Genomic DNA, 23,656 nt, shown 5'->3' on the forward strand with positions numbered 1-23,656 from the left:
ACCTCTGGGTTTGAAACATATGAGATACAGTTCTGAAATCTGTTCACGAATATGATAGGTTTGGGTTTTGCTAGAGATGGTATGTTTTGAATACCAACAGTATGAAGAGCAGTGGCTTTAGAGTCCAGTAGATTTGGCTTTGAATCTCATCTCTACTTTTCACTAGATATGTGTCCCAGAACACGTTACTGTGCTCTGATGAGCTTCAGTTTCCTTGACCATAAAATAGTAATGATAATACCTATACATCAGAATCATTGTGAAAATGGATGAAATAATAAATGTAAAGTTCCTGGCATGTAGTAAGCAATAAAGAAGTATTACTTCCTTTTTCTATTCCCTACCTTAAAAAATATCAGTTTGGATCTTCCTTGGCAGCTTGGATGAAATAAAAACATAAATCATCTAAAGTCATACCTTACAGGATAATCATATATGAATATATACTAACCTTCTAAGATGGCCCCATTGAAGAACCTTGACTTTTTTTTTTTTTTTTCTTTTTCACCTGGAAGTGATCATATTAACTCAGTGCCTACTTCATTCCTGTTTCATTTTCTGGAATAGAAATTGCAATAATCTTCTCCTAAATTTCAATCTAAGTGATTAACATGACAAAAACATGTCAGCTATAGTCAGAATCCAGCTCCCATGATTTTCTCTAGGACTGATGTTGCCAAATGCTGCCTGAAAGAAAAACATGAGTGTCTGATTGCTAGGTGAAGTCCAAATGTTGCTCTGGACAAATACCATAGGTTACCCAGAGAAGCTGAGAGAAAGGGTCTTATATATCTGGCTACCTATGACTTTCTTTTAAAAAAGCAAATATAATATTTTCAAAATCTACAGATATTCTTCCATTAAAATATTTTGCTGTCACCTCAAACTCCATGAATACCCTCTACCCATAAACGGAGCCCTCCTCCCAACCACCCTATTTCTACCTATACCTGCATGTTCTTTGACTCTCAGAAATAAGAAACTGGAAGGACTCCTATTAAACGTATTTGGTCCAATGTCGAAAGGTTTCCACTGCATCCCTGATTTCTTCCAGTGTAGAGGAACTGACTACTTCCTTGTTGCATTATTCTCATTCTTGGTAAAGTTCTTCCATAAATCCATCTGGGATGTTTCTCCTTATGTTTTCCCTGCCCCCACCCCCATTCACTAATCCTGGTTCTGTCTTCAAGAGCAATAGGGGGTACACAAATCAATCTCATTCTTCTTCCACACTGGAGGCCCAGCAATATGGAAGACAGCCATTACGTTTATATGTACGTTTTCTGCTCTGAATCAAACATTCAATTCAAAAAACATCTGCTGAGGGTCAACTATGTGCCTCACACTGCTATAGATGCTAAGATGGGAGAACTAAATAACATATGGCATCAACATATAAGATGGTCACACTAGTCACAAAGAACAATCTGGATGTGACCTGGCTTCCAGATTACTCACCCTCTCCCTCCTCCAGTAACACTATGGCTTCTTGATGTTTCTCTTCAAGCATGGTACCCAGAATGCGGGAGAAAAAAAACAGATGGGTACACTGTGCTCCTAGGTATTTACCTAAAGGAGCTAAAAGCTATGTCTACGCAAATACTTCCACATGGACGTTTGCAGCTTTATTCAAAATTGGCAAAACTTGGAAGCAACCAAGATAACCTTTTAGTTGGGGAGTGGATAAACCATGGTACATCCAGACAATAGAATATTATTCAGTGCTAAAAAGAAACGAGCTGTTAAGCCACAAAAAGACATGGAGAAATCTTAAATGCATGTCGCTAAGTGAAAGAAGTCAACCTGAAAACACTACATTCTGTATGATTCTACTATGCGACATTCTGGAAAAGGTCAAAGTATGGAGACAATGAAATCACTGGTTACCAGGGGTTAGCAGGAGAGAAGGACAAATAGGCAGAACACAGGGCATTTTTACGGCAGTGAAACTACTGTGTCTAAACCATAATGGTGGATACCTATCATACTTTTGTCTAAACCAATGGAATGCACAACAGTGAATCCTAATGTAAATGATGGACTTTGAGTGATAATGATGTGTCAATGTAGGTTCATCAACTGTCACAAAGGCACCACTCTAGTGAGGGATGCTGACAATCTGGGAGTCTGTGAATGTGGAGGAGGGGGCATGGGGTAAAATGGGGGAAATTTCCGTATCTTACCCTCCGTTTTTAGGTCAACTTAAAACTTCTCTAAAAAAATAATCTTTTGTTTTTTTAAAAAGATTTTATTTATTTGACAGAGATCACAAGTAGGCAGAGAGGCAGGCAGAGAGAGAGGGGGAAGCAAGCTCCCTGCTGAGCAGAGAGTCTGATGTGGGGCTTGATCCCAGAATCCTGGGATCATGACCTGAGCCGAAGGCAGAGGCTTTAACCCACTGAGCCACCCAGGCGCCCCTAATCTTTTAAAGAAATTAATAGAAAAAAGTAGATGGGTGAGTCTATGGATTATACCAATGTCAATTTCCTGATATTATACTAACAATGGGATGTGCCGGAAGAAGGGTGCACAGGATCTCCCTGTATGTTTCTTTGTAACTTCCTATGAATCTTTATTTAAAAATTGAAAGTTTAAAAATAAGTGGATGGATGAGCTGCCACTGGCAAAGGCTGCTGATGAGACAATTCAAAGTCTAATAAAAGGCCCAAACCAGGGTGGGTTCATCTACAAAATATCCCTGGAAATGAGCACCAAGGAGAAGAAAAAAGACTGCCAGCTAAAGGTCCACGCCCTGCCCTCCCCAGAACATAGGGTATCTTTCTGGAAGAACAGCCCTGAGCTCTGTGATCTGTATCTGTGGGGCCTTCTTTTTACTCCTATTTTGGAATGTCTGGAGGGGCAGAGTCTGTGGTCCATGCTCCTTGTCACCTGGAGGGCCTATGTGGAATGGCAGTGAGAGTTCGTGAACCATCAGTCTCCAGAGTCCAAAACATCTGTCTTTAAAATTCAGGTCGACTAATCACCAGCAGCCATAGTGAGCTGTGCATATTAGGCTTCCACAAAACAGAGATGGAGACAAGCATTATCACCACACAGGGCTGTGAGAGGAGGCAATGAAATAACTTATACAAAGCACCTATAAAACTCCGGCATCCACCAAAACCTCAAAAAACATTTGTGGTCTGAGAGCCTCCTGCATGAGTTAGGTCCGGGTTTTTAGGCTATACTCTAATGCCCTTTGCAACACCAAAGAGAAGTTCCACCGTTCTCCCGCTTGCTGGTACCTCTCCAGTTTGCCATGATATCTCAAATATCCAGCTACTCCATCCAAAGCTCTTTCAACCATCTGCAGTAAAGGATGAATTTGTTTTTTGTTTTTTTTCTTTCATTTTTTGATTCCAATCTGCCATGGACTGGTCCTTTCATAAAATACAATAAAAATGAATTACTAGAGAAATGCAATTTTAAAAACAAAGTGTAAGCCCCTTTTTAAAAAATTTTTAGTTTCAGACGAAATTACTCTGGAAAATCACCATAAAAGTTTATCAATGCTTCCTTTCACTTTCTCTCCTTCTCATTACCGGCTGACAACGAACAGTGGACAGAGCCAGGCCACAGACTGCACTTCTGGCAGTGCCTCTCTGGTAGCTCCTTTCTCCACGCTTCTGATGATGTTAGTCACAAAACACAACTAAGTACTTACAATCTCCATTTTTCATATCAATGTAAATTACCCACCTAGACTGCATGTTCTCTGAGTGCCAGGGTCACTCCACTATGCCTTAAGATCGGATAGATGATTCAGAGGGGCTCAAACCCTTGCTGATAATCACATATTAAACAGCCGTATTAGTTACTCCTACTTTTTCACGATTTAGACAACTCAATAGCGTATTTGTGAAAACCTCCCCAAGGAACACACTGTGCCCCTTTGGCAACCCGCCCTACTTGCCCGCCCTCCACCTACCTGTGTGAGGCTCTTTTTCACCACCTGCTTTAACTCCATTTAACCACAAGGCACCAGATACAGTTACTGTTTCTCTTCCACTGAGGGACAAGACAGAATAAATCACAGAAAATCCCATTCATCAGGAAAGCTGGTGCTGACTCACCAAGTGAACAATCAAGGAAATGGATGCTTATATTAATTTACTTCCAGGGGACACTGTTATTCTCACCTCTGTGTCTCTCTAAGGTTGAGCCTCTGAGAGCTGCTCAATAAACACTTGGTCGAGCCCGTGGTAGAGAGCCGGCTACATCTCAGCGGCTGTAGGCCACATTGTCAAATCCCGTCCCTTGGCAGGCAATGGCAGAAAGGGCCCTCAGCAGAAAGGGGCAATGAGTGGCTGTGTTACAGGAAGGAGCCTCGGGCTCACCTAGACCTGTGGTCTTCTATCCTGGCTGCACCGTGGAATCACCTGGGGAACCTAACTACCCAGGGCTGCCTCCCAGACACAGAGATTTTTTTTTTTTTTTTTTTTAAATATAACCGTCTGGGGTGAAACCTGAGCATCAGATTCCATAGGTAATTCCAGTGTGCAGCTAGGATGAGAAACTGCTGACTTGGAACGCCCTCATATTCACGCTGGTACTTAGCAGATGTTCCTTAAATGTTTGCTGAGTGGGTGAATGGCTCAATCAATGGATTGACCCATTGATTAATCTAACTTGATCCACCTGGATTCCCATCCAATTATCAGAATGAGTCTGTAGCAAATGTGGCTCCTGTCTCCCTAGACTTCTCACCTCCAGCATGCATCTCCTCCCAGAGTCCAGTCTTAAACTCTGGCCAGAAAGCACTCCTCTTCCATTCTCTTGCTGGTGGGAGGGGGGCTTGTTTCTGGATCACTGGTGCAAGGAAAGCACGAACTTAGCTCATCTTCACCTTTTTCAAGCAGGAAACTCTCAAGCTTTCTCAAATACACACCCAGAAGGCCCCCACAAATACCACTGGCCTCAACTCATACAGGATGGGAACATGTTATCTCATCTATTTTGTGTTTATTTAGTGGTTGTTCTTCGATTGTTTTTCTGGCAGTCCGTGGGTCCAGGATGCTATCTCAGACAACAGACTTCCAGAGCACAGAAGCCCAAGAACACTTAGTACAAAGCGACTGGTTTGTAAAAAGTCTAGTAAATGGATGTTGCTTTGCACTGCTCTAGAAGGGAAGGATGGAAGGGGTGGGGGGGTGGGTTGGGCAGTGTGTGAAGTGAACTGGAAAAGAGGAAGCAATGTGATGTGCAGGCCTAGAAGGGGACATGAGATGCTGCTGCCCATTGTGGGCAGGCACAGGTGACACACGTGAGGAGGAACTGTCCACCACCCCATCCCAAGGGACAGGGAACAGCTAGCCAAACTTCAAGTTCTCTGCTGGGAATGTGTGCCTGGGGCTGCCCCAGCTTCTGACCCCTGGCTGCTCCCCAAGCTGCGGCCACTGCTAACACTATTTTTAACTAAACAGCAGCCTCCTCTTTTCCAGCTTATTTCCATGACCCCAGAGCAGCCCCTTAACTTTCATCCTCACTCTGGACCCTAAACCTCCCACTCCCACCCAAGGCTTACCCTGAGTCAATTCAGGATGCTACACTGGGATGTTTGGAAAGAGATGAATGTAGGGTAGGCAGGAAGTCAGTTGTGAAAGCCAACACCTACTTTTTAAACTAAGGAAAATAAAAAGGAAATACATTAGCTCCAGGGAGAGCACTTCCTCTAGTACCCAATAAGCAGATACTTCCCAGGTTCCCCCTTCTCTGTAGGCCTGCATATTGATGGCATCCCATCACTAGCACTAACAGGCATTTTCTGGTATATTTCTGTCCACTCATTAAAAGGGGAAAAGAAAATTTGCACTAATATGGGCACCCCTGTTTCCCGACACTCTGTTAGATTCTATTCATGGTTTTTCTCACATAAACCTTACAATCCATGAGCTAAGTTAAGCGACCCACCCACGGTCACACAAGTTGCAATTAGCAGAGCTGGGATTCAAACCTAGTACTTTGTGACTTCTAAGCTTCCCTATGAAAGCAAGCCTCACATTCCTGTCACCAGAAAGAGTAATCTATCCCTAGCCATTAGACCATGAGCTTCCCAAGGCAGGAATCATGAAGCCCCATTACACTGGTATCCACTGGGCTCCATAAATCATGTGGGTTGACTGAACTACCAGCTTCCAGAAAAGAAAGAGGAAAACATAGCCACCATCCACATGCCAGTAGAACATGAAAAAATATGTGCCTTCTTTTCCTCCACACGTTTCTTAGGTGGCTGGAGAAAAAGAAGAAGGTGTCCATCCAAGAGTGGTCAACTACAGACCATCCCAGAGTCAGTGATAACATTTCCCAGTCTGAGAAACACCTCTCAACTGTAGGGATTCTGAGAAAACGATTCTCATCATCCAACAGATACTTACTGAACACCTACTATGTGCCAAGGAGTCTATTAGGTGTTGGGGATAGTGAAAAAAGTATTCAGCTTCTGTTCCCATAAAGCTAGTAGCTACAGGGGGAACAATGCTGGGCTTCAGAGTCATGGGTGGGGTAGGGGCATCTCCTGACACACTACCTTAAATTTAGAACTCAGGCAGTTTTGTGGGAGGAGAAGGAGAAATAAAAGAAACCAAACACGTTGCTATGCAACCAGGATGATATATTCTTAGCTGGAGCAGGCAGAGCAGCAGCATGGCGCAGGGAGTGGGCGGGGGGAGGAGAAATGGGGGAGGCAGTGGCCCAGGAGTGCCGAATGGGAGGCAAAGTGGTGCACAGTGAGCACCGTAGCTAAACACACAGCCTTCTCCCCTGGAGCAGCTCACAGTTGGACACTGCACAGAATCATGGTCACCAGAGGTAGTAAGATATTGTGGGGACAGCCCCCAGAACCACAGAGAGAGGGCCTCCTGCCTAGCTGCAGAAACCCTTGTTCTTGGGCCTGAAGTTAGCCCACCATTATTAAATCTAGGTCTGTACCAAATACAGAGAACAGCATTAAAGCCCTGTATGTGTCCAGCCTGGGGGAACACACATCCATCAGGGGAGTGAGACACACATGCATAAACAGAACACCAACAAGGATTTCTTAAGCCCTTCCTCCATGTTCCTTCTGCAAGGGGCAGGATGTGTGGGGCTGAGGGAGGGTTCCACTGTGGGTCAGGGCATGCAGAGGACAGCATGGTGCTGACAGACACCTGCGGTGACTCAGGCCCGAGTGTTAGACCTGGCTTGGCCATCCATAGGCTCTACACAGCCTGCAGCAGGGCTCTCTGGGCCTCAGTCTCTGGATCTCTGAAATGAGCAGTTCCGATATGGCTGAATCCCTGATACTATAAATGCAAAAGGACTGCAGAGACAGCAGAACTAGTATCAAATGGGATACTCAGGAAGTGCCTATGCAAGAGGGAGGACTTGAGGATGCCGTGGGGGGGAGTCTAGTCTTTGCTGAGGGCCTATTGTGCACCCCGACCTGACCATAAAGAACTGTTTCCCCATTTTTAGTATATGTGCTGCCGAAACAAGCACAACTGTTTCCCCATTTTTAGAGTTTAAGAAGCCCAGCCTCAAGGAAACTCAGTAACTTAACCCACACAGCTAGGAATAGTGGGTGCAAGATTCAAACCCAGACCCACCTGGCTCCCTGGCCTGTGCACTTTCTACTGGATTGCACTGCTTCTCCAAGATGGTAAGGCTTGCATCAGAATGCGGCAGGAGAAGGACTGCAGGAAGCAACAGGCGCAAAGACACTGGCAGGCTGAAAAATGGCCAGGATTAACAAGGGGCAGTTCCTGTGGATGACGACCGGGGCTGTGAGTGTGAGGAGGGTTCAGTGAGCAGAAAGAAGGGGAACCAGGCAGTCCCTAGCATTGCGCTAAATGCTATGGAAAAGAAAATGGTATATTAAACAATCCTTGCCCTGAATTAATTTGCAACCAGGGTGATAAAACGTGAAAATTAACAATTAGTGAACTGTTACAAAAATTGCCAAAGTAGGGATACAAAAATAAATCATAGCATGGTTTAAATGGGTGAAGTGTTGCTTCTGATCTGGGTGGCTGCTGGGGATTTGGTGCAGGAAGGTGACTGGAGGAAGGCTTTAAAGGATTCAGGCGGAGGGTGGGTGGGCATAGGGGAGAAAGGTGAGGACCTGTGGGACAGGAAAAATCTCATCCATAGGAGGAAAAGCAGGAAACACACTCTGTGGAAGACCACTTCACTTAGAAGAAGGAGCTGGTGGGAAACACTACTAACCAACTGGGTTGGGTGAGCCAAGAGGGCCTCCGCTGAGGGCGTGAAGGGTCCAATCCTTCACCAGAAGGCTATGAGAAACTGCTGGCCATGCTCAGGCAGAGGAAAGAAATGGTCCACAAGGAATTTAAGGAAAGGAAGACAGCAGAGCTCAGAGAACCAGGGAAGGGGCTGATAAGCATGGGATGACAAGGGTCCCAACTAGGCGTTGGCACTGAGGATGGCAAGGAAGGACTAGTCTCCCGGATGTTTCAAGGATGAGCAGAAAAGTCGCAGTGATCGGTGAACAGGAGAAGGGGGAGCCAAAATTACCCTCACTGCAAACCGAGACAATGAGAGTCCCATATTCAGAATGAGTGAAGTCCAGCAAAAAAGAAAACCTGGGGGGAGGGTGATGACGAGGTTGATCAGCTTCCTATTAGGCATTCTGTCTAAGGTTTCTCTAGGATATTCAAGCAAAAAAAATCATGAATCACAAACCCAGGAAAAGGAAACCTGAGGTGGGGGAAGGCAGGAGGCGTCACCCATCACCCAGGGTAGACAGCCCTCCACAGCTCCTTAAGCCCCCAGGGAAGGCAAGTCAGCTGCTCTGTGAGTTAGGAACTGTACATAATGATAAGAGAAGTCACAAGGAGAATGGAAACAGAATCCCTGGGCCAACATTTAATTATTCCCATCAAGAGAGCAAAAGAAGCTCTCAAACAGGGTCAGGCCCAGGAGAATCTAGTCCACTTCCCTCTCTAAGCAGGACTTCTTCCTGTCTCTAGTGAGGGATCACCAGCCTTGCCAGGGACAGAGGATCACAGGGGACCTCGCCCAGCATCTCGGTACAGAGATATGGGATAAGACCTTGAAGTCAGAAAGATCTGGGTGTGAATGACAGCTGTTCCACCTGAGTGTGCATGGGCAGGTTGCCCAACCTGTCTGAAAAGTAAGACAGACAAGTGTCTTAGTGTCAGGTACCTGGTATAGAGCAGGGCATACAGATGGTATCAGTTAAACGTTAGTTCCCCTCACCCCCACTTGAGAGCAGGCTTTTGCATTCCCATTCAGTTCTCAATGATACAGTTTTTCCATTGATACCTACTCAGAGGGCCTAGTTATATGCTCTGGGAGAGCACAAAATACATCAGTTTCCCTTTCTACCAGCCAAATATTGATCATGTTTCCCCTGACGCTGGGTTTCGGGCACCATAAATGGAATTCCATCCTCATGATAAAGTCGGACAGACATACAGCAGTGGGGAGGGGCTTTGCATTCTGTAAATGCAGCCCAGGGCTCCCAAAATGTCAACTCCACCTGACTGTCAATAGCAGCTGAAATTCTGCCATCAGAGGTCTACTTCTTTAGTTTAACACGCTTCTTTTAAATATCAAACTCCCATGAGGAAAGCCCATGGAGCAGCTACCAGTCAGTCACAAGTTACAAAAGGTACATTAATTTACCAGCTGCCTGGGCAAGTAAGAGTTTTAATGCCTTTGGAAAGGAAGAGGGGGTCATTTTGGAGCTGAGATCACGGATCCTATTTGGGGAGGTCGAAGTGAGTCAGAAACCAGAGGGCAGAGGGGCCTGAAAGAGCAAGCTCACAGCTCCCCGGGGATCTGAACAAGAGGGGTCATAAAAGAGACAACCTGTTGGCTGGAGTTAGCCAGCAATGAGAATGCGGGACCCTGGGGTGTAATATGAGAGTCAGTAAGGCAGTACCTCCCTGCACTTCCCAGTACCAGAAGGCCATCGCAAAGCACCACAGAAAAGCCATCTCCACTGTCCACAAAACCAAAATAAAAGCAATCAAGGTGCACCAAGAGAGACTGAGGTGGGAGCCAGGAAGCACTTCCAGATAACAGGGAAAATCTCACCTCTGCTTTCCTCGCCCCTCCCCCTACTCTCCTGAAACTGTTCCTTCAAAGATGACTCATTATCTCCTAACATCCAAACCCCAGGGTTCTACCTCCCTCCTCAGCAGATTAAAGGCCAATGCCCACACCTTCCTTGAAACCCCTGTAGAGGGAAGCCCAGGAGCCCTGGTGTGACCACTCCCTTTTTCCTTCTCACTGTGTACTCTCATTTTCCTTCTCATTGCGACCCAGACTCTGCCTTGCTTCTCCGTGCACTTATCCCCTTGTCCCTGAGGGGCCACTGTCCAGCAGTTCTCAGCAAGGCGGGAAGGACTGGTTCCAAAGGGTCTCCACCACACAGGGCGTCACACATGGTCAGTGCATAATAAGCTACATAGTAATAGAAGCAGTTAGTGCATCAAAATGCTGGCCAAAGTATGGCTGAAGAGGATTATGCCATAGAAAGCCAGAGAAGGCCCAGCTTTTTTTCTGAGGAAGACCCATTTACACAACATCAACACCTGGACTTTGACACACAAACACCCACTCGGCATATTTTCTCCAGAGAACAACTGAAAAGGAGTGCTGTCAACCTCAGGGCCCTCTGCCTCCTTACTCTGGTCCTCCTGTATCCAAGGAGGCATGGGGGACTGCATCACCACAGGGACGTTCCCGTGGATGGAACCCGAGAGGAGAGAGCTTCTCTGCCACTCCTCCTCAGTCCAGCTTCTCCAGCCCCTCCTCCTGCAGGCCCTCTAGCATCCTCCCTGACCCTGCCCTGAGATGCACTAACTGTCTTTGCAACACACTCATTCTGCCACCCTACATCTGTACTGTAGGTACCAACATACAGACATAGATGAACAACATCAGAGAACACCATTCTCCTAAACTGTGGGCCCCCTCACTTCATCGTCTTCCCTTTTCTTCTAGCCAGGTACCACGGCAGTGTTGCCAAGCTCTCCCCCAACAAATGGGGAGCTCTCGAAGGACCAACGCCATGATGGAGAGCCACACATTGGTCCCTGACTCCTCCTCCCTCTGCATCCACTGCTTCCCTTCAGCACCCAGCAGAGAACACCCAGTGTTCACTCTGCCCACGTAGGCCCCTCCCCACCCCTGTTCATGCTAGTGACTGAGGGATCATAGAACCAAGGGGCCCCAGGAGCATCACGGAAGGGGAAGATGTGACTACATGGGGAAAGGTGGAAGGAGAGATGGCAAACAGGGAAGAAATGAAGGAATTTTCTGTGACCTCTGCTTTTTCTGATATATGCTATCTCAGCCACCCTTTTCGTCTTTGGCCCTGGCCCTGATCATTGAGATAAACCCTTTTAACTGCTCCTCCACCTCTGCCCATTGAGCTTGGAACACTGAGATGTGTCAGATATTCTGGGCACCAGAACCCATGCAAGAAAGTTGCCAAGGCAACGGAACACTCCCCTTTGGTATAAATACTCATGGGTGATACCCCTGAGGAGTAGAGCACAGACCCCTCCCTCTCCTCTTTTAGTCAGATCTAGCAGACTCCAAAGTTAGGGGAGCCATGACTGGTTTTGACGGGGGGGGGGTGACGTGGAGTAAGGGGTCCCTCCAGACCAGCTAAGTCACTAAGGGACAATCCAGCAGGGAGAGAGGACTTTGCAGTTCTGACTGAATGCTCAGCTCCCACTGGGCCCAGAGGTGGACATGGAGGCAGAGAAGAGACTAGAAGGGTACAGGTGGCATGAACTGTGGGAGGGGACTTCTGGAAAACCACAGACCTAGGACATAGCACCCAGGTGTGAAACCTGAGATGCCAGTTGTGCTACAGCCACTAAGAGATTTGGGAACTTATGCTCTGGCTAGAGCTGCTTTGACCTCCCCTCTTTTCTTTTTTTTTTCTTCTTCTTTTTTTCCACATCTTAACGTTTATGCCTCTTCCAGGCTAACACTAACAGTTGGCTCAAGGTCTGAGGGTGCACACGTGCATACACACCCCACAGACACCCAGGAAAGGAAAGGGGTTTATTTCCATGGTGCGGGGGGTGGGGTGGGCAGTCAGGCCACAACAGGGCGGATCACAACAAGGGCCTGCTAGGGCAGTTCTCACACCGAAAGCAGATACAGATGAATTGGGACAGAAATAGTGCAGGACAGCAGGCAGACTGCTCTGGCTACTTTCCCTGAACCAGAATCAGCTGAAGGCACATGCCAGGGCCAGCAGAGGCGGCATCGCCACATGAAAAGACACATGTTCGCTGATGTTTTTATAACTTCCTTCATATACTCACGGGGGCATGGTCATTCCTGTCCCCAGTGCCCACAGTCCACAACCCAGGCAAAGGGACAGAGAACTGGGAGCAAAGAACAGAAGCCAGAAAGGCGATCTACTGCGGCCCAAACTGTCATGACCCACTCTGACTTTGGTCATGAACTCTGCTAAGTTCCCTGGTCCCAGGGGTCACTAATAGCCATAGGCAACACCCTTTAGAGCCAAGAGGAAAGGAAAGAAAAGGCAAACAGCCTGCTCAGCCCACCCAGCTTGGCAGTGCCATTTTCCTCAGGCAGAAGTCACTGAGGGGCTGGTCATGGGCAGGGCTTGGCTCAATGTTGTCTGCTGGGGTCAAAGCCCAGGCTGGTTGGGAGGGCCTGGGAGCTGTCAGAGCATGTTTAGGAATCACGAGGGTATCCTTGCACTTAAGGTGACAGAGGCTGAGCCACCCAAGTCTGAGGGAGCCCAATTGTTTTCTTTGGGGGAGGCCCTCCCTGGAGGAGTGCCATACGGCTCTCACATCCCGCACACCACCTTGCCCAGCAATAAGTAAAGCATGTCTGGGAAGGGATGGCCTCAGTGCAGCCAGCAGTGGAGGGTCAGCACTCGGTGGGCTCCACAGAGTCAGCAGGAAACATGTCAAAGTGGCCATTGGGCCTGCGGCCATGCCACCAGCCCTCATCGATGACGTCAAGGCCTGTGATGAGATTCTTGGGCTGGAAGATCTCGGTGTTCCTGACTGCCTGGTAGTGGTCCAGGGCCCGGGCACAGCGCCATCTCCCACTCAGCCATAGGTAGTGGGCCATGGGCTCAGCCAGCCACTCAGGGCTGCAGCATCAAGGCCTCCACATAGAGAGTCTCCTGCTCCGGGGGTTCCTCTTCTGTCTGTGCTGGACCTGGCAGGGCGCTGGGCACTGGTTCCTAATGCAGATCTGCCCTGGACCTTGAGGAGGCTGGGGTGGCCCTCTGCTAAAGCAGGTCTCTGGTTGGCTGGGCTGCTTCTGCAGGAAGGGACTCCTCGGTTTGCCTGGCCGGAGCTGGGGACAGATGTGGCCACAGCCCTCTCCTTCTGCTTGGAAATCACCCTTGCATGTGCTGGCTGCTGACAAGTTCTGGCTCCTCTATGTTCCTTGAAACCACTTCCTGCTACTCACCCTTCCTCTGGGGTCCAGCCTCACCGCCCAGCTCCTCCCAGAAGCCCTAGTCCAGGTGGGAGGCCTCTCACAGCTCCTGCTCCCAGGGCTCCTGCTCCCAGGGCTCCTGCCCCTCCTCCTCTGCCCACTGTTTCTCCTCCAGCCTGAGATTCCCTCCTTCTTCTCCGCTTTGGCCCAGAAGCTATCTCTGCCACCCCCCCCCTTTTTTAAAGATTTTATTTATTTATTTGACAGACAGAGATCACAAGTAGGCAGAGAGGCAGGCAGAGAGAGAGGGGGAAGCAGGCTCTCTGCCGAGCAGAGAGCCCAATGCGGGGTTCGATCCCAGGACGCTGGGATCATGACCCCAGCCGTAGGCAGAGGCTTTAACCCACTGAGCCACCCAGGCACCCCTCTGCCACCCCTTTTGATCTCAGATATGGCCTTGGTCTTCTGGTATACAGAGCCCCCTGGGGCCTGGGGGACCATGTCCCGGAAACTGCTGCTCTCCCTGGGGAAGGCACAGCTGGCACCTGAGGCCCCGGCGAACCTTCTCTGCATGACACACTCAGGCTCCATGTGCTCCATGGTCCTCACATTGATGGTCACGTGGGCCCCCTTCAGAAAGCAGCTGTAAGGCTGATATGGTCGGTGCATACTCCCTTCCGCACATCATTGACACCCTCACCTGTCCACTTGATGAGGACAAACCTGAGCAGGCCAGACTTGGGTTCTTCACCCTGCAGAAATCATGCTTCACCTTCCCGCTGTTGAGCTCCTCCACCATCTCCAGGCACCCTTCCCAGTGCCCACCACCGGATGTCATTGCTGCTACCCCCATAGGTAAAGAAAGCCCAGTCATTCAGGAACTTCTCGGTGACCACACCCATGCAGGCTTCCTGCAGCGCCAGCCCCTCCTGGCTCAGGTTCACAGCCACAGTCCACCCCACAGGCCCCATGTCACTGCCACCCTGACCTCTCTTATTTTCCATACTTCCTCCCAGACCCACAAAAACACAAATTACACAAGAGACAATGCTAGGATCAAGCGTCCCAGTGCTGTTCAATGAAGACTGTGCCTTGACCCCTGCCCTAAGCAGACACCATTCCATTCAAATGTCCATCTCACCCATTCCCTGCATCCAACCCACACCCACACCCACACCCACATCTTTAGCCCATTCTCTTCTCTAGATCCCAGTGCTCCCATCTGTAAAAAGTAGTGGAGGGGAGCTTTCCTCTCCTCCTTCCAACCTCCAATATTTCCATAAAAGAAAAGAAAGAAAAGGAAAAAAAAAGATGAAATTTTACATGTGAGGACTTCTTGGAGAAACTCTTCTAAGAAGTAGTCAGTACCAGCAGCCCTACTGTCAGAAGGGAGGGGTCCCCAGGAGGGTTTCTAACAGTCCCAGTTCTCATTCTTGGAGGGAGGGATGGAACAATCAAGAACAAGTATCTTACACTCCTTTCCCCTTGCCATCCACAGCCTCACCATTGCTCCCCACAAGCACCCATTGTACCCAGCCTGAGCTACCCACACATTAGCAGCCACACCCCAACATCACACAGTTCTTTATCACTCCTATCTCACACTCACTCGGCCTGCAGAACCACTGGACTCAGCCTTCCCAAAGCCCTCCCCAGCACACAACCCAAAGGACTCTTCCCCCAACTCCTAAAGACCTGTCTATATCAGTTATGGGACACATCACACTCCTTGTTTTATCATTTATTTTTTGGAGGCCCCACAAAGCATTTAGAACAGTGTTGGGCACACAGAAGGCATGTAAGTGAAGGTTTGTTTTAGGGTGAATTTTTAAAAGTCATTCATTGTTCAACAACACCTGGCAACTTAAGTCTCCAAGACATCCCTTCAGAAGGAGAATGGAACCCCCCACATCCTCTGCTGCCTTTGCCAGCAGAGCTCTCCTCCTCCCCTTCTAAATGCCCCATTCCGGCTCTGGCCTGAAACACCCTTTCAAATTCCAGTTACCCACACTGTCATAGCTGCTCCACCCCATCAGCCCTTTCCCCTACTCAGGATGGCTCAGGACCCCACTCTCCAAACTCTGACATCACCAAACCATTTCCTGAATTTCCCATGGAGCACAAACAAGGTGGGATGATAAAGCAGCATCACCAGCTTTAGAACAAACACTTTGGGACATATACCTATGTGGCCATTTTTTGTCAGGTCACACCTCGCAGCAGCCGTCTGTGTTCCTGGGTCCGGGTTCTAGGACCTCTTAGCAGCCTTGAACCTCTACTCAGATTTTCTGAACTTGCAACAGCCACTAGGTTTCCTGGAAGGAAACTGGTATTGTCTCTCCCTGTTAGGAATCTCTAATGACCAATGAGTCCTACCCTCCTCCCAGAGGTGAAGCAGATATGAGGGCCACCCCTTTCGTTCTCCCAGGCTCCCTGACAGTGGTCTCAGGACCATGGTAAGAGGATGGGCTTTGCTACCAGGTGAGCCAGGGTTCAAATCCTTGGACAATTTGGTGAACCACCATCTACTGAGTACCTACCTACTCTTGTCCCAAGGGGTCAGGGGCTCTTAGGGTATGGTGCTCAGACCACCACCAGCAGCAGCAGCAGCAGCACGTGGGAACTTGTTAGAAATGCAAATCCATGGGCCAACCTCAGACCTGCTGAATAAGAAACTCTGAGAGTGGGGCCAGCAACTTGAGTTTTAACAAATTTTCTGATTTGTTACACTGATTCTGATACACAATTTGAGGACCACTGATCTAGACCCTGGGGATACACAAAAATGAAAAACCTAACATCTAGACCAGCAGTTCTTGTCCCTAGCTGCACAGTGACATCCCTGGGGAGCTTTTAAAATAATACCAAAGCCTGGTCCCATTCCAGACCAATTCCCTTAGAATCTCCAGGAGGGGACAAATAATCATATTGCAATGTGCAGAGAGCAAAGATTGAACAAGTGTACAATGAGAAGAGAGAAGGCAGTGAGGAGATCAGAGGAAGTGGCTTCACTACATGTGCCTCTCTTTTCTCATCTGTACAATGGGGGTCATAATAGCTGTCTCACAGGAGATGGTGTATGTAAATGCCTGGCATATAGTCGATGCTCAGTCTGCATTAGTTTTCTCCCCCGCTTGGATGAGGCCCTTGCTGATTCTTAGCTCAGCAATTAGACCGAAGGATTTAGAATGTCCCTTATATCAGTTCATCATCAAGGACCCCAGCCATGAAGGGAAAACCTGCTGGCTGTTCACAGATTTGGCCAAGAGCTCTCTCCAGCAGCCAGCAAGATGTCCCCAGTGTCTTCAGTCCCTGTTCTGAAAAACAGCCTGAATCCTTGGGAACCAGACTGTCCCCAGAGGGCTGCTCAGAGCCCAGACCCCAACTCTAACATCCTCAACTCTTTCAAAGAACAGCTCTTTAAAACAACTTTACAAAGGCCATTTGAATAACACAAGGAACACATTGTCCTAGTCCCACTCTTCTCAAGCTCTTTTCGCCTGTGGTTCCAGGCAGGTCCACTGGCTTGGGGTAAGCTCTCTCCACATCAGGCGGTCCTTCCTGATGCAGATCCTCTCATTATTCAATCTCCTTGCCCAGCAACATCTGAATTCAGGCTTATAGGGGACTTGGCAATAGCCCCAAATCAGCCCACCCTTCCTCCCCACAAGGCAAGGAGTGGGTGTGCAGTCAGAGAGAGTGCCCTGGGTCTCCTGTAATGCTGCAGACATGCAAGCAACCCACAACCCTCCTGAACTGAACAGAGAAATGGGGGACTTCCTTGCAGCTGCCTCCTTGGGCTCTATGCTTATCCTGGCAGATGCTGAAAACATTTCTGGTCTCCTCTTGAGAACAACCTTTGCTGTCATTTCAAAATAAACAATAAGCAAAGTGTGTCATTACTTTGTAGGCAAACCTTGGTTTTTTGGTTTTGGGGTTTTTTTTTAATACTAAAACCACTATCACTAAGGTTGCCCAGATTTGATTCCCTCTTTCCCCAGATTTCCCCCAAATGAAGCTGGGTTGTTTCCAAAAATTGAATTAACCTTCAAAGAACAAGGTTTTGTCACCATTAAGGATAATTCAGGGAAAAAGAAATCTGCAGCACCACACTAGAAGAAAACAGTTTCCAGAATGCAGAGCCCACAGGGTTTGATCATAGGTGGCATCCCTGGCCTTGAGTCCCCCTCAGGAGGCCTGCTTTGAAGGAAGGGCCACTTCAGGTGGAAGGGACAGGGAACCAGTCAGTATGCCATCATCTATGAGAGGCTTCAGAAAGCAAACTCCAGGGGCACCTGGGTGGCTCAGTCAGTTAAGTGTCTGCCTTCACCTTGGGTCATGATCTCAGGGTCCTGGGATGAAGCCCTGCATCACACTGGGCTCCTTGCTCAGCAGGGACCCTGCTTCTCCCTCTCCCTCTGCCTCCCACTCCCCTTGTTTGTTCTCTCTCTCTGTCAAATGAATAAATAAAATCTTGAAAGGAAGGAAGGAAGGAAGGAAGGAAGGAAGGAAGGAAGGAAGGAGGAAGGGTGGGGCGGGGGAGAGAGAGAAAGAAATAAGGAAAGAAAGAGAAAGAAAGGAAGAAAGCAAACTCCCACACCAAATAAAGGAGTGGCAGAGGGGACACAGAGAGAAGAAGGGACAATACGTCAGAAAAAAGGGTTTGGACACCCTAAAAGCAGGAACCAGGACCATTCTCCAAAGAGGTGGTGGGCTACCAGGGGAGAAACAGTATCTTCAGAGGCCAAGGCCTGGCCTAGTTTCCTGCCCCTGACCCACAGAACCCCCACAGAAGAATCTGGAACATGAAACAGGAAGAAAAATCCCTGCAGAAATGGTTGCAAAGGAACAGGAAAAATAAAGGTGCCACACAGCTTTTCTCCTGTTCCCTGAGCAGTAATGCTAGGCCCTGATTCCCTCCCAGATGCTGCCAAGTCACCCTCTCCTGGCCCCATCGCCCCTCCTCTTCCTTCCCCAAGTCCTGCCACGTGCAAAATAAGACCTCTGCCCAGGCTGGCCTGAAAAGAATGAGATATTTTCTCCTTGGCTCTGCATTTTCATTCAGCCTTACAAGCTCAGGCCAGGCAAAAACCCAAAAGTGTTTGTGCTACATCCCAGTGCTCACCTCTAGTATTGTCAACTGGCCCAGCAGCCAGACCCTGGGCCCCAGGAGCGCCGATGGAGCTGCCCTCACAACCCTTAGGAAAGCATGGCAGAAACCAGAACATGACCCATGTCTGGCTTTGCTCCTCAGTGCATGCCGGGCTGGGACTCTAATGGAGCAGAGGGAGGCAGGCGGGACAGGGCAATAGTTGTGTCATTCAGCAGCACCTGGTCATTGGCACTAATGGTGCAAAGAGATACTGGGTAATCAAAATGATGGATAATCAATAACCCAGCATAATGGACATTATTGTTAGGAGACAACATGATTTTTCACAGCAGAGTTATGAAGGACCTATTTGTTCAAAAATGAATCTGCCTTTCCTGAACACAAAGGCGAGGAATGATAGAAAACAGCCATATGAAAAGAGAAAGTCAGCTCAGGATTTAAAATTGACCACATAACACACATGTAGAAATAACTGAGAGTTAGCTGTTTGAGAAAGAAACATAGGGAGTTAAAGCTGAGAAGAACATAAGACATCTAGTGTCCCATTTTATAGATGAGAAAACTAAAGGCCCAGAGAAGTGAGGTGGTATCCCATGTCCTATAGCCATTTGGTAGAAGAGCTGGAATTAGACCTGAATGTCTAAGCAGAGCACTGTTCATTCTGCCACTTTGGTCCAAAGGTGTCCCCTTGGAAAGAACCATCATTTTAAACCCCTGATGCTTGCCCAATGTGTCTCCTAGACAGACCTCTTGGCAATGGCTGTGTCTGTAATCACCATATTTCCCTACACACAAGTCACCCTATGTGCTACTGACTACCCTAGGTTGAATACCAAAATGATTCATGAATCACTGCCCAACTGTCTGAAGTCACAACATGGTCTTTGATGGCACCTCTTCATATGATTCAAATCAGTAGCTAGGATCAATGCCCTCCCATTCAAGTCTAACAATCTTGGTATTTGGGTGACTCTTGATTTTTCCTAAAACTCTTTGACATTGTACCTAACATGATGGTCACCAAACCCTGAGGGTTAAAGTTGAAGGAGGGATTGAAATACCTATTTCATAAACTTCCTTGTGGAACTTACCCATAAGTAAACAGCTGGCAAGAGGGGTAGAGAGACTATAACAGAAGCCTCCTGACTTCCAGGCCTGAGCTCTTTCCTGAGCAAGTTGAGAACAGGAGTCAGAAGCTAAAATTCACAAGAAGTGGGGGTGCCGGGGTGGCTCAGGGGGTTAAGCATCTGACTCTTGATTTCAGCTCAGGCCATGATCTCAGGGGTGTTGAGATCCAGCCCCATGCTGGGCTCTGCAATGGGCGTGGAGCTTACTTAAGATTCTCTCTCTTCCTCTCCAACCCCCCCCCCCACCCACTTGCAGTGTGCTCACTCTCAAATAAATAAATAAGTAAATAAAAATTAAAAATAAAATGAAATTCACAAGAAGCTTCAGAGGCTGGTCCCCTAAGGACACTGATAACCTGTAGACAAAAAGAAGATACCAGGGTCTGGGGCAAACTACCCAGTGTCATACTTCAGCAATACCTCCTTTTGCTTTCTTTTCTTTTCTATTAAAGTATAACTTGAACACAGTCGAGTATATAAATCATAAGGGAAGAGCTGGGTAAATCTTTACACATGTATGTACTGACGTAACCACCATCCAGATGGTGATGTAGAGCATTTACAACTACCCAAAGGCTCCCTCATGCCCGCTTCCAATCAGGAGTAATCTTTATTCGACCTGTACCCCACAGACCAGGTTTCACTTGTTCCCAAACTTCATATAAATGAATGAGTATAGTACATATACTTTCATATTTGGCTTGTTTGCTCGACATTCTGTTTGGAAGGTTCTTCCTTGATGTTAGTGTGCCAATAGGATGCTCTTTAACACTCTGTTATATGCTGTATAACACTCTGTTGCAACAATACACAACAATGTATTTATTCATTCAACTGCTTACAGAAACCTTCTGTTTGTTTCCAGTTTGATGTTGTTATGAATAAAGCTGATAGGAATGTTCTTGTACATATTTTAATGAAGATAAACCCTCATATCTGTTGAGTATATCCAGGTGCAGAACTGTAGGGTCATGAGGTATACATAAATTTTTTTATAAATTTTTTCAAAGCAATTGCACCAATATACACTCCATCAGCAAAGAGAGTTCCTAGAACTCCGCGTCCCCACCAGCACTTGGTATTATTGGTAAAGACTCTTCTTTAAAGTCTCACAAGGTACCCCAGGTCGATTTTCAGACAACTGACATCAGTCTTCAAGGAGCTCTTTAAAAAACTCTAACAATTTTACTTCTTGAACAGAGTAAACCACCTAATCTTCATCAGACCATACTGAGATGTACAGAGAGATATCTGCCCCTGTATAAAATATCTGGGGATTTCACTGTCTCCTCCTTCCTGGGTAGATGTCACTAATGTATCAGCAAGCCATACCACCTACCTTTAATCTCTGTTCTAGGAAATATTCAAGATGGCCCAATCAGGAACTTTAATTTACACACAATCACAAGTAAGTCCTGGTCTCAATGTGTATGGGCTTCTTTGCTGCTATAAGGCTATTTCTATCTTCTGAATGGTGAAGGTTGCCCCATAAATAAGCGAGTTATTACTCATTTCATTTGTTTTTATGTAGCTTGGCAAATGTTACTCAAACAATCTACACACACTTAAAAAGCACATATTTTAGGTTACTGAGCTAGACATTCTGGAAGTCTCTAAAACAAAACAAAAACAACCAATCACCAGGTTTTCTTTAAGGGAGTAGGGCCCTAGGGTAAATCACATGGAATATTGTCACCTGCCTTCTTCCTCTCACTTTACCCAGCAAAACTCTTTCCCAGATAAAATGAGGTCAAAACAAACATCAGCCATGGCCTTTTCCCTTGTTTTGGGGAAATCAAGTCTTAAGGGAATGAAAATGGAAGAGGGAAACAGTCCTGTATATAGGGTCATAGTGATAGAGTAAATGGGTGACTGAAGGTAATGACAATAATGCCTAGTTTTCTCTTGGGACTTGGTCAAGTTCAACCTTATCCTTTCCTTCCCTGAGCTCTGCCCACCACCACCTTCTTTATCTTCAGCTACTTTCTCTTGATGCCATTGCCCAAATGACTGAAGAGAAACATGCTATCCAGTCCACACTTTACCACCAAGTGCAGTGCCCAAGACAAGACATATTCCCCAACTTTACAAAATATATCAAACTTAAAGAACATCTCTGTGGTGATCGCTACATGTAAGAAGAAGCCACTGTGGACTGGTACGTGCAGGCAGAGTGGATGAGTCTCAAACTGCTCCTTAAAGCGGGTAAGAGTTAACGCAGAACAGTGGAGCCCTGGTAGAGAGCACTTTGCAAAGGACAAGAGTAAAAAGAAACATGGGATCTTTAGAGTCAGTCTGTATATAGGACAAGCCAAGCTTAAGTGGCTTTCCACACCACTGTGTTGCTGGGCCCTGACTCAACTACCACTCCTGCAGATGGCCTGACTCTCTCATTAAAACAAAAGCTCTCTGAGCACAGTGACTGAGAATTTTAGGGACTTGCTTAGAAACATTTTCACATGCGCAGACAGACGAGGCCATTCTACAGCCCTCGGTTTCTCAATTCATGGTTTCTGGATTGGCTCTCTAGATGTCAACTGCAAGTGACAGAGAACAGCTCCCTGGCTTTTCTGGATTGAAAAGCTGATTCTGTCCCTGTGCGGCAGGGTAACAATGTTGAAGGGGTAGCTAGCATTGGGGAGTGAGGGATGGGACAAGGAACAAGGCATAGGAGAGTCAGACCCACAAAGTGACTCTAGAGCCAGAACCCTTTGGAACCAGTTGAAGAAGGCAGAGAGAGCATCTGAGTAGGGTCACAATACCATAGCCACCCACCCACATGAAGGCACACTTCTTAGATCGCAATGCTCCCCTCCATCAAGCTTACTCTTTCTCCAGGTATCTTTCTGGGGCCAAAATCAAGATTTCTTAGGAATCTAAACTCTTAGTCCAACCTGAGGGACCACTGACTTCTTGTCACTTGGTTTAAATTTTCATTTGGTTTTCCTTATACTGTCACCTCATAAGGAATACCTTTCTTCTGGCTGGACCAAAAGTAAAACTACCACTATTCCATGGGTAAAACAGGATTGGGCAAGACTTCATTCTCCCCACAGGCTTCTGTCCTCATTACTGTTTGATAACTAAATAACTTTTGTAGGAAACCCATCTTTTTCAGAGACAAACATCTTTTGAGAAACAACAACAACAAAAACAACAACAACAACAAGAGAGGGGCAAGGAGTAGCCATCAGTTAAACAAACACAACATTAGTTGAAAGCATGCATTTCTCAACATTCCAGTCTTCTGGTTTCTCTGTTCATTAACTGATCTTATCCTGCTGATAAGTTTGACTACAGGTATAATGAACAACTTGAGAGAAGTCAGAGTGGGACACATCAGTAAGTATTGCTTGAGGGCAGGAAGTTGGCCTTATTCACTGCTGTCTTCCTAACACTTACCTTAGAGCTGCACACACACAAAAAGAATTACTAAATATTAATGGAGGGAATACATGAATGAAGAAAATAAATGAGTAATTTAAAACATTGTATGTACATCAAAGGCAAAAATTCTTTTTTTAAGTTCTTATTTAAATTCCAGCTAATATACAGTGTAACATTAGTTTCAGCTGTACAATACAGTGATTCAACACTTCTATATATCACCCAGTGCTCATCACAACGCGTGCACTCCTTAACCCCCCTCACCTATTTCACCCATCCCCCCACCCACTTCCCTTCTGGTAACCATCAGTTTGTTCTCTATAGTTGAGTGTTTCTTGATTCACCCCTCCTTTTTCTCTTTGCTTCTTGGTTTTGTTTCTTAAATTCCACATATGAGTGAAATCATATGGTATTTGTGTTTCTCTGACTTGTTTCATTTAGCACAATATACCCTAGATCCAACCATTTTGTTGCAAATCGCAAGATTTCATTCTTTTTGATGGCTGAGTTTTATATATCTATATATATATCTATATATAGATATATATATATATACATACACATATACACACTACATCTTCTTTATCCATTCATCAGTGGATGAACACTTGCACTG

General features: G+C 46.8%; 1 protein-coding gene and 1 pseudogene across 25 annotated transcripts in view; both read right to left on the reverse strand.

The window, feature by feature from the left end:
• Nucleotides 1-23,656, reverse strand: part of KALRN (kalirin RhoGEF kinase) — a 675,882-nt gene that overhangs the window by 557,947 nt on the left and 94,279 nt on the right. The window lies entirely within an intron of this gene.
• On the reverse strand, nt 12,770-14,657 carry LOC125103236 (drebrin-like protein; annotated as a pseudogene).

The sequence above is a fragment of the Lutra lutra genome, chromosome 1, assembly GCF_902655055.1.
Source record: "Lutra lutra chromosome 1, mLutLut1.2, whole genome shotgun sequence".
NCBI classification, from domain to species: Eukaryota; Metazoa; Chordata; class Mammalia; order Carnivora; family Mustelidae; genus Lutra; species Lutra lutra.